This window comes from Gigantopelta aegis, chromosome 13 (genome assembly GCF_016097555.1).
Source record: "Gigantopelta aegis isolate Gae_Host chromosome 13, Gae_host_genome, whole genome shotgun sequence".
NCBI classification, from domain to species: domain Eukaryota; kingdom Metazoa; phylum Mollusca; class Gastropoda; order Neomphalida; family Peltospiridae; genus Gigantopelta; species Gigantopelta aegis.
Genome location: NC_054711.1, coordinates 31,290,066 through 31,301,928, shown reverse-complemented (window position 1 = coordinate 31,301,928; position 11,863 = coordinate 31,290,066). Strand labels below are relative to the sequence as shown.

The window sequence follows — 11,863 nt, the reverse complement described above, 5'->3', positions numbered from 1 at the left end:
GTAAATTTTCAATGGAACCTGTCTGCACCCGGGTAGCACCGTCAGTAGCATGTGAATCGCCATCAGTCGTGAAATAACCAATATTGAGTTTGTCTTCGTCCACTTGAAATTCTTTCACGCATTTTTCTGCATATAAGCCCTCATTGCCGATGGAATCTGTTGTCTTCAAATTGGCTGTACATTTTCCACCGTGATCTGGACATGTAATTTTCTCTACCTTAGATCTGAGGATTTCGGCTTTTTTGCAAAGTTTGTTTGCAGTGTATATCCCAATAATTTCCTTTTTAGGTGTTTCGTTCTCAGCAATGGTGTAGACCGCTTGAGTTGCAGGCTGGAGGGGTGTGCTCGAGTTCCCACCGAAAAGTCTGTTGTTGTAACGGCAGTCTCCCTCAACACTTATCTTGTGATCACTGGTAAAACCTTTTAGTTTGTTTAGTCGAACCAAATTAGACCGTCTTTCTTTCATATCCTGTCTGTTTATGTACACTGTTTTGGATCCAACATAATTGGCTGAATTCTGCATTCCACGCTTGCTTCCAACAGGGATACCAGCTGCGGATAAGGAATCGCGAAATCCTGTAATTCCAACTGATGTATTCATAAGGCCAACATGTATCCCAATATTAGGCTGAGCAGCTTTCTGACCTCGTGCAGTGGGTAAAGTGACTTCTTCGTACAATTTGTGCTTCTTCGATCTAAAATGACATAGCTCACATTTTAAACCTAGGCGCCAACACATACCCCATTGTTGATAGGACTGTTCGTCATACTTCAGATCACCATCACATGTTGGGAAGTTATTTCTATGTTCTCGATAAGATTCATTGAATAGATTGAGCACTCTACCACAATGAAGAAGTTTATAGCCATCTAAGTCTTGATTGTTTTGTTTCAGGAAATCTTCCAAGGCATCGGGAACAGCTGGGTGAGGCCGAAGTAACCGCATATTGCCAGTCGTCCCCTGTGAATCGGTGACCACATATGAAGATGCACCTCGACTCGTTGACGGCTTAGCCACTGCATCAAAGTCTTCCCTGGACAGCCTGGTACAGGTAGGTGATTTGGTGGCATTTGGGAGCAGTGTACTTTCTTTTTGGTGATGGAATTTGTGACCAATTACATATACATTTTTTCTGTTAGGGGGTCTACCCAAAACTTTTTTTTTTTTGGCAGGGGGTTTCCCCATAATAATTTCTCAATGTCAGTATATAAATTTAATTTTCTGTAGTCTGCCCCAGTGTGACAAAAACATGTTCTCACTTTTCAAAATTATCTGACTGACAAATAATCCTGCCTCTGGGAAAACATTTGCCAGGTCCACAGAATACCCCCCACTGAATACTTTGTCCTGGTATGTAGTAACAACACACTGAAACAACATGCTGTTGTGTCATGGTGGACGTATGGCTGCTAGTGGTTACCCAATATGCCAAAGATACTCCAAATAGAGCAACAGTTTTGTGATAATCACTGAAGTAATTAGAAAATGTTTCCCACATTCCACAATTTTCAACTTTAAAATCAAATGTAAAAATTGAGGGACAGGTGAGGTGGCCTGAAAATACCCCCCTGTATACAGTATGATATTACCAGGTTTAGCAATCAGTCAGACTTGGCCTAAAATAGAAAACTTTATTTAAACAAAACAATTCCAGTGTATCACACTAATAATTTTTCCCCCATTTTTTACAGGCCAAATCAGACCAACACAGTGACACTCCTCAAAGAGTTATCCCCCCTTGACCAGCCGTCAACATATAACCAAGTGACTTTCGTGAAGTGCCAAATGTTAGTATTCATGTTGGAGCAATAAAATTTATAAACCGACAAATATTTTTTGTTCTTAAGGTTGCAGAGAAGTAAATTGACCAATGAGCGTCGTGTTGCCCACGAAGATAGTGCTTTGAAAATACACCCCCTATTTGAATAAAATAATTTATGAGTTTGAAAATAGGTAAGAAATTGGATCTTTGACAGGAATTGCACCTACATTTATGGTGTACTGTGGTTTTGGAGGGACATTCTAAAAGAAACTACTCACTTGCCAATATAGCCGGATCATACTGTGGTTTTGGAGGGACATTCTAAAAGAAACTACTCACTTGCCAATATAGCCGGATCATATTGTGGTTTTGGAGGGACATTCTAAAAGAAACTACTCACTTGCCAATATAGCCGGATCATATTGTGGTTTTGGAGGGACATTCTAAAAGAAACTACTCACTTGCCAATATAGCCGGATCATATTGTGGTTTTGGAGGGACATTCTAAAAGAAACTACTCACTTGCCAATATAGCCGGATCATATTGTGGTTTTGGAGGGACATTCTAAAAGAAACTACTCACTTGCCAATATAGCCGGATCATATTGTGGTTTTGGAGGGACATTCTAAAAGAAACTACTCACTTGCCAATATAGCCGGATCATATTGTGGTTTTGGAGGGACATTCTAAAAGAAACTACTCACTTGCCAATATAGCCGGATCATATTGTGGTTTTGGAGGGACATTCTAAAAGAAACTACTCACTTGCCAATATAGCCGGATCATATTGTGGTTTTGGAGGGACATTCTAAAAGAAACTACTCACTTGCCAATATAGCCGGATCATATTGTGGTTTTGGAGGGACATTCTAAAAGAAACTACTCACTTGCCAATATAGCCGGATCATACTGTGGTTTTGGAGGGACATTCTAAAAGAAACTACTCACTTGCCAATATAGCCGGATCATATTGTGGTTTTGGAGGGACATTCTAAAAGAAACTACTCACTTGCCAATATAGCCGGATCATATTGTGGTTTTGGAGGGACATTCTAAAAGAAACTACTCACTTGCCAATATAGCCGGATCATATTGTGGTTTTGGAGGGACATTCTAAAAGAAACTACTCACTTGCCAATATAGCCGGATCATACTGTGGTTTTGGAGGGACATTCTAAAAGAAACTACTCACTTGCCAATATAGCCGGATCATATTGTGGTTTTGGAGGGACATTCTAAAAGAAACTACTCACTTGCCAATATAGCCGGATCATATTGTGGTTTTGGAGGGACATTCTAAAAGAAACTACTCACTTGCCAATATAGCCGGATCATATTGTGGTTTTGGAGGGACATTCTAAAAGAAACTACTCACTTGCCAATATAGCCGGATCATATTGTGGTTTTGGAGGGACATTCTAAAAGAAACTACTCACTTGCCAATATAGCCGGATCATATTGTGGTTTTGGAGGGACATTCTAAAAGAAACTACTCACTTGCCAATATAGCCGGATCATATTGTGGTTTTGGAGGGACATTCTAAAAGAAACTACTCACTTGCCAATATAGCCGGATCATATTGTGGTTTTGGAGGGACATTCTAAAAGAAACTACTCACTTGCCAATATAGCCGGATCATATTGTGGTTTTGGAGGGACATTCTAAAAGAAACTACTCACTTGCCAATATAGCCGGATCATATTGTGGTTTTGGAGGGACATTCTAAAAGAAACTACTCACTTGCCAATATAGCCGGATCATACTGTGGTTTTGGAGGGACATTCTAAAAGAAACTACTCACTTGCCAATATAGCCGGATCATATTGTGGTTTTGGAGGGACATTCTAAAAGAAACTACTCACTTGCCAATATAGCCGGATCATATTGTGGTTTTGGAGGGACATTCTAAAAGAAACTACTCACTTGCCAATATAGCCGGATCATATTGTGGTTTTGGAGGGACATTCTAAAAGAAACTACTCACTTGCCAATATAGCCGGATCATATTGTGGTTTTGGAGGGACATTCTAAAAGAAACTACTCACTTGCCAATATAGCCGGATCATATTGTGGTTTTGGAGGGACATTCTAAAAGAAACTACTCACTTGCCAATATAGCCGGATCATATTGTGGTTTTGGAGGGACATTCTAAAAGAAACTACTCACTTGCCAATATAGCCGGATCATATTGTGGTTTTGGAGGGACATTCTAAAAGAAACTACTCACTTGCCAATATAGCCGGATCATATTGTGGTTTTGGAGGGACATTCTAAAAGAAACTACTCACTTGCCAATATAGCCGGATCATATTGTGGTTTTGGAGGGACATTCTAAAAGAAACTACTCACTTGCCAATATAGCCGGATCATATTGTGGTTTTGGAGGGACATTCTAAAAGAAACTACTCACTTGCCAATATAGCCGGATCATATTGTGGTTTTGGAGGGACATTCTAAAAGAAACTACTCACTTGCCAATATAGCCGGATCATATTGTGGTTTTGGAGGGACATTCTAAAAGAAACTACTCACTTGCCAATATAGCCGGATCATATTGTGGTTTTGGAGGGACATTCTAAAAGAAACTACTCACTTGCCAATATAGCCGGATCATATTGTGGTTTTGGAGGGACATTCTAAAAGAAACTACTCACTTGCCAATATAGCCGGATCATATTGTGGTTTTGGAGGGACATTCTAAAAGAAACTACTCACTTGCCAATATAGCCGGATCATATTGTGGTTTTGGAGGGACATTCTAAAAGAAACTACTCACTTGCCAATATAGCCGGATCATATTGTGGTTTTGGAGGGACATTCTAAAAGAAACTACTCACTTGCCAATATAGCCGGATCATATTGTGGTTTTGGAGGGACATTCTAAAAGAAACTACTCACTTGCCAATATAGCCGGATCATATTGTGGTTTTGGAGGGACATTCTAAAAGAAACTACTCACTTGCCAATATAGCCGGATCATATTGTGGTTTTGGAGGGACATTCTAAAAGAAACTACTCACTTGCCAATATAGCCGGATCATATTGTGGTTTTGGAGGGACATTCTAAAAGAAACTACTCACTTGCCAATATAGCCGGATCATATTGTGGTTTTGGAGGGACATTCTAAAAGAAACTACTCACTTGCCAATATAGCCGGATCATATTGTGGTTTTGGAGGGACATTCTAAAAGAAACTACTCACTTGCCAATATAGCCGGATCATATTGTGGTTTTGGAGGGACATTCTAAAAGAAACTACTCACTTGCCAATATAGCCGGATCATATTGTGGTTTTGGAGGGACATTCTAAAAGAAACTACTCACTTGCCAATATAGCCGGATCATATTGTGGTTTTGGAGGGACATTCTAAAAGAAACTACTCACTTGCCAATATAGCCGGATCATATTGTGGTTTTGGAGGGACATTCTAAAAGAAACTACTCACTTGCCAATATAGCCGGATCATATTGTGGTTTTGGAGGGACATTCTAAAAGAAACTACTCACTTGCCAATATAGCCGGATCATATTGTGGTTTTGGAGGGACATTCTAAAAGAAACTACTCACTTGCCAATATAGCCGGATCATATTGTGGTTTTGGAGGGACATTCTAAAAGAAACTACTCACTTGCCAATATAGCCGGATCATATTGTGGTTTTGGAGGGACATTCTAAAAGAAACTACTCACTTGCCAATATAGCCGGATCATATTGTGGTTTTGGAGGGACATTCTAAAAGAAACTACTCACTTGCCAATATAGCCGGATCATATTGTGGTTTTGGAGGGACATTCTAAAAGAAACTACTCACTTGCCAATATAGCCGGATCATATTGTGGTTTTGGAGGGACATTCTAAAAGAAACTACTCACTTGCCAATATAGCCGGATCATATTGTGGTTTTGGAGGGACATTCTAAAAGAAACTACTCACTTGCCAATATAGCCGGATCATATTGTGGTTTTGGAGGGACATTCTAAAAGAAACTACTCACTTGCCAATATAGCCGGATCATATTGTGGTTTTGGAGGGACATTCTAAAAGAAACTACTCACTTGCCAATATAGCCGGATCATATTGTGGTTTTGGAGGGACATTCTAAAAGAAACTACTCACTTGCCAATATAGCCGGATCATATTGTGGTTTTGGAGGGACATTCTAAAAGAAACTACTCACTTGCCAATATAGCCGGATCATATTGTGGTTTTGGAGGGACATTCTAAAAGAAACTACTCACTTGCCAATATAGCCGGATCATATTGTGGTTTTGGAGGGACATTCTAAAAGAAACTACTCACTTGCCAATATAGCCGGATCATATTGTGGTTTTGGAGGGACATTCTAAAAGAAACTACTCACTTGCCAATATAGCCGGATCATATTGTGGTTTTGGAGGGACATTCTAAAAGAAACTACTCACTTGCCAATATAGCCGGATCATATTGTGGTTTTGGAGGGACATTCTAAAAGAAACTACTCACTTGCCAATATAGCCGGATCATATTGTGGTTTTGGAGGGACATTCTAAAAGAAACTACTCACTTGCCAATATAGCCGGATCATATTGTGGTTTTGGAGGGACATTCTAAAAGAAACTACTCACTTGCCAATATAGCCGGATCATATTGTGGTTTTGGAGGGACATTCTAAAAGAAACTACTCACTTGCCAATATAGCCGGATCATATTGTGGTTTTGGAGGGACATTCTAAAAGAAACTACTCACTTGCCAATATAGCCGGATCATATTGTGGTTTTGGAGGGACATTCTAAAAGAAACTACTCACTTGCCAATATAGCCGGATCATATTGTGGTTTTGGAGGGACATTCTAAAAGAAACTACTCACTTGCCAATATAGCCGGATCATATTGTGGTTTTGGAGGGACATTCTAAAAGAAACTACTCACTTGCCAATATAGCCGGATCATATTGTGGTTTTGGAGGGACATTCTAAAAGAAACTACTCACTTGCCAATATAGCCGGATCATATTGTGGTTTTGGAGGGACATTCTAAAAGAAACTACTCACTTGCCAATATAGCCGGATCATATTGTGGTTTTGGAGGGACATTCTAAAAGAAACTACTCACTTGCCAATATAGCCGGATCATATTGTGGTTTTGGAGGGACATTCTAAAAGAAACTACTCACTTGCCAATATAGCCGGATCATATTGTGGTTTTGGAGGGACATTCTAAAAGAAACTACTCACTTGCCAATATAGCCGGATCATATTGTGGTTTTGGAGGGACATTCTAAAAGAAACTACTCACTTGCCAATATAGCCGGATCATATTGTGGTTTTGGAGGGACATTCTAAAAGAAACTACTCACTTGCCAATATAGCCGGATCATATTGTGGTTTTGGAGGGACATTCTAAAAGAAACTACTCACTTGCCAATATAGCCGGATCATATTGTGGTTTTGGAGGGACATTCTAAAAGAAGAAACTACTCACTTGCCAATATAGCCGGATCATATTGTGGTTTTGGAGGGACATTCTAAAAGAAACTACTCACTTGCCAATATAGCCGGATCATATTGTGGTTTTGGAGGGACATTCTAAAAGAAACTACTCACTTGCCAATATAGCCGGATCATATTGTGGTTTTGGAGGGACATTCTAAAAGAAACTACTCACTTGCCAATATAGCCGGATCATATTGTGGTTTTGGAGGGACATTCTAAAAGAAACTACTCACTTGCCAATATAGCCGGATCATATTGTGGTTTTGGAGGGACATTCTAAAAGAAACTACTCACTTGCCAATATAGCCGGATCATATTGTGGTTTTGGAGGGACATTCTAAAAGAAACTACTCACTTGCCAATATAGCCGGATCATATTGTGGTTTTGGAGGGACATTCTAAAAGAAACTACTCACTTGCCAATATAGCCGGATCATATTGTGGTTTTGGAGGGACATTCTAAAAGAAACTACTCACTTGCCAATATAGCCGGATCATATTGTGGTTTTGGAGGGACATTCTAAAAGAAACTACTCACTTGCCAATATAGCCGGATCATATTGTGGTTTTGGAGGGACATTCTAAAAGAAACTACTCACTTGCCAATATAGCCGGATCATATTGTGGTTTTGGAGGGACATTCTAAAAGAAACTACTCACTTGCCAATATAGCCGGATCATATTGTGGTTTTGGAGGGACATTCTAAAAGAAACTACTCACTTGCCAATATAGCCGGATCATATTGTGGTTTTGGAGGGACATTCTAAAAGAAACTACTCACTTGCCAATATAGCCGGATCATATTGTGGTTTTGGAGGGACATTCTAAAAGAAACTACTCACTTGCCAATATAGCCGGATCATATTGTGGTTTTGGAGGGACATTCTAAAAGAAACTACTCACTTGCCAATATAGCCGGATCATATTGTGGTTTTGGAGGGACATTCTAAAAGAAACTACTCACTTGCCAATATAGCCGGATCATATTGTGGTTTTGGAGGGACATTCTAAAAGAAACTACTCACTTGCCAATATAGCCGGATCATATTGTGGTTTTGGAGGGACATTCTAAAAGAAACTACTCACTTGCCAATATAGCCGGATCATATTGTGGTTTTGGAGGGACATTCTAAAAGAAACTACTCACTTGCCAATATAGCCGGATCATATTGTGGTTTTGGAGGGACATTCTAAAAGAAACTACTCACTTGCCAATATAGCCGGATCATATTGTGGTTTTGGAGGGACATTCTAAAAGAAACTACTCACTTGCCAATATAGCCGGATCATATTGTGGTTTTGGAGGGACATTCTAAAAGAAACTACTCACTTGCCAATATAGCCGGATCATATTGTGGTTTTGGAGGGACATTCTAAAAGAAACTACTCACTTGCCAATATAGCCGGATCATATTGTGGTTTTGGAGGGACATTCTAAAAGAAACTACTCACTTGCCAATATAGCCGGATCATATTGTGGTTTTGGAGGGACATTCTAAAAGAAACTACTCACTTGCCAATATAGCCGGATCATATTGTGGTTTTGGAGGGACATTCTAAAAGAAACTACTCACTTGCCAATATAGCCGGATCATATTGTGGTTTTGGAGGGACATTCTAAAAGAAACTACTCACTTGCCAATATAGCCGGATCATATTGTGGTTTTGGAGGGACATTCTAAAAGAAACTACTCACTTGCCAATATAGCCGGATCATATTGTGGTTTTGGAGGGACATTCTAAAAGAAACTACTCACTTGCCAATATAGCCGGATCATATTGTGGTTTTGGAGGGACATTCTAAAAGAAACTACTCACTTGCCAATATAGCCGGATCATATTGTGGTTTTGGAGGGACATTCTAAAAGAAACTACTCACTTGCCAATATAGCCGGATCATATTGTGGTTTTGGAGGGACATTCTAAAAGAAACTACTCACTTGCCAATATAGCCGGATCATATTGTGGTTTTGGAGGGACATTCTAAAAGAAACTACTCACTTGCCAATATAGCCGGATCATATTGTGGTTTTGGAGGGACATTCTAAAAGAAACTACTCACTTGCCAATATAGCCGGATCATATTGTGGTTTTGGAGGGACATTCTAAAAGAAACTACTCACTTGCCAATATAGCCGGATCATATTGTGGTTTTGGAGGGACATTCTAAAAGAAACTACTCACTTGCCAATATAGCCGGATCATATTGTGGTTTTGGAGGGACATTCTAAAAGAAACTACTCACTTGCCAATATAGCCGGATCATATTGTGGTTTTGGAGGGACATTCTAAAAGAAACTACTCACTTGCCAATATAGCCGGATCATATTGTGGTTTTGGAGGGACATTCTAAAAGAAACTACTCACTTGCCAATATAGCCGGATCATATTGTGGTTTTGGAGGGACATTCTAAAAGAAACTACTCACTTGCCAATATAGCCGGATCATATTGTGGTTTTGGAGGGACATTCTAAAAGAAACTACTCACTTGCCAATATAGCCGGATCATATTGTGGTTTTGGAGGGACATTCTAAAAGAAACTACTCACTTGCCAATATAGCCGGATCATATTGTGGTTTTGGAGGGACATTCTAAAAGAAACTACTCACTTGCCAATATAGCCGGATCATATTGTGGTTTTGGAGGGACATTCTAAAAGAAACTACTCACTTGCCAATATAACCGGATCATATTGTGGTTTTGGAGGGACATTCTAAAAGAAACTACTCACTTGTAGGCTCGAGTTCTGGGATGAGAATAGTGAACGTCTTTCTGACGCTTTCATTGGCGATTTCAGCCGATCTTCGTTTCCGTCCAACAGATTGGCAGTCAGGCTACAACAAAACATCGTTACCGTTACGCGCAAATAACTAATTTCTGTAGAAAGTTGGTTATATAATTTATCGCATTAGGAGGAGGGACAACAAAAAAAAAAAAAAAAAAAAAAAAAAAAATCAAACCCCCTCAATAGAATAACCAAAAACAAACCAAATTGCCCCCCCCGGATCAAAAATAGGGGGGAAAAAGGAAAAAAAAAAAAAAAAAAAAAGGAAAAGAAAAAGAAAAAAGAAAGAAAACGAAATAAACAAACAAAAGAAAAAAAAAAAAAAAAAAAACGGATTTATAAGGTGATACCCACATTCTGAAGTGAATCTCTTCCAACCTTAGTTGAAATAATTACATTTTGTATTTTTAATATGTTATTATTTTTCAAATTATGAGGGAAAAAAGCTAATTTGATTACTTTTGTAACAAAAGTTTGTTGATTATACCGAATTATGTGACCAAGTGTATATATTGATGATGTCTTCGCTCATACTACCGTAACAGGAAAATTACTACCTGTAATATTACTACCCACACACACAATATTAGTTTCGCAGTTTTTTGACAGGGCGTCGGGATTGTACAATCCCGTACGCCCTGTCAAAAACCAGCGTAACGAATTTATTACATTTTAGATCTGTTTTTATAAGTTAAAAAGAACTACACTAACACTCAACCTATTAACCAAAATGCACACACGTTTTGAGTTTGAGTTTAATAAGATAACATAACATCAAATTCCCGAAAATATATCATTGGATTTTTTTGTCGAAGGGACATTCCTGATTTTGCTGCAATTTTTAAGATGTTATCGACTAACAGAGACTTTTTGATGACTGTAATTATATATCAAATATATTTTTCTGCATAAAATATTAGTGGCTGTATATTAAACGCGTTTCTGATCGTTCTAATATTTGTACTAGGTTAAATTTCATTTTATTTCCAAAAGAAGAATATTTTTTTCGTACGTATGAAATTATTTGAAGACAAAATCCAGTTTTGTCTTCTTACAAATATTAAAACGACCAGAAACACATTGAATATGCAGACACTGATATTCTAAACAAGAAAATATAATTTATTAGTCGGAAACATCTTAAAATGCATGAAACTCGGGAATGTCCCTTTAACAAATAACTACGCAAGGTATTACTGGGTTGGGATTGGGTTTTTTTGTTTTTGTTAGCTGTTTGGATATTAAGAGTGTTAAGAAGGATTCCGGGTGATTTTACCCTGAAAATATTTCGAAGCCTGTTTCGCAAAGAGAGACAACTCACGCCTTATTATCTTGCGTGTTTTAAACGTTTATGATTATGTTGTAATCGTATCGAGAAAACAAAATCGAACACCCGTAGCCAAAACAAATCTTTGTCGTGTTGTACTAACTTGTAGAACCTGTACAAAAAGCATGTCAAGTTATTACTTAAAATATGTTCGTGATAAATAGCCCAAGTTCTAACACAGTAACTGATTACGCCATGCTATATTCTAGCATTAGATTTTAATACGCGAAAAATTACAATCCAGCACATTTTTGGCCAAACGTGCTCAAGTAATCTTCAAATAAACAGTAAAAATTAAATTTACCGAATTGTGGTATTCCCATTAATAATGAATTCAAGCCTTTTAAGAAATTTAATCAGTGAGGCGTGTTGGAGAAAATTTCGTAGGTTTCGTCAGCAGTTTGTATTTTCGTACAACCAGTCGAGCAAGTCACGTGACATTTTGTACACCCCGGCAAATTCTTATTTTCCGGCAAATCCTGTATTTTCATTTGGTATGCATTGGCTA

The 11,863-nt window shown here is 38.4% G+C and overlaps 1 long non-coding RNA gene across 1 annotated transcript; it reads left to right on the top strand.

The window, feature by feature from the left end:
- Positions 1 to 261: 261 nt before the first annotated feature.
- LOC121387681 lies at positions 262 to 1,827 on the top strand. The gene is made up of 3 exons (XR_005959849.1): positions 262 to 413; positions 896 to 1,052; positions 1,693 to 1,827. It is a non-coding gene; the product is annotated as an uncharacterized LOC121387681 (long non-coding RNA).
- The last annotated feature ends 10,036 nt before the right edge of the window (positions 1,828 to 11,863 follow it).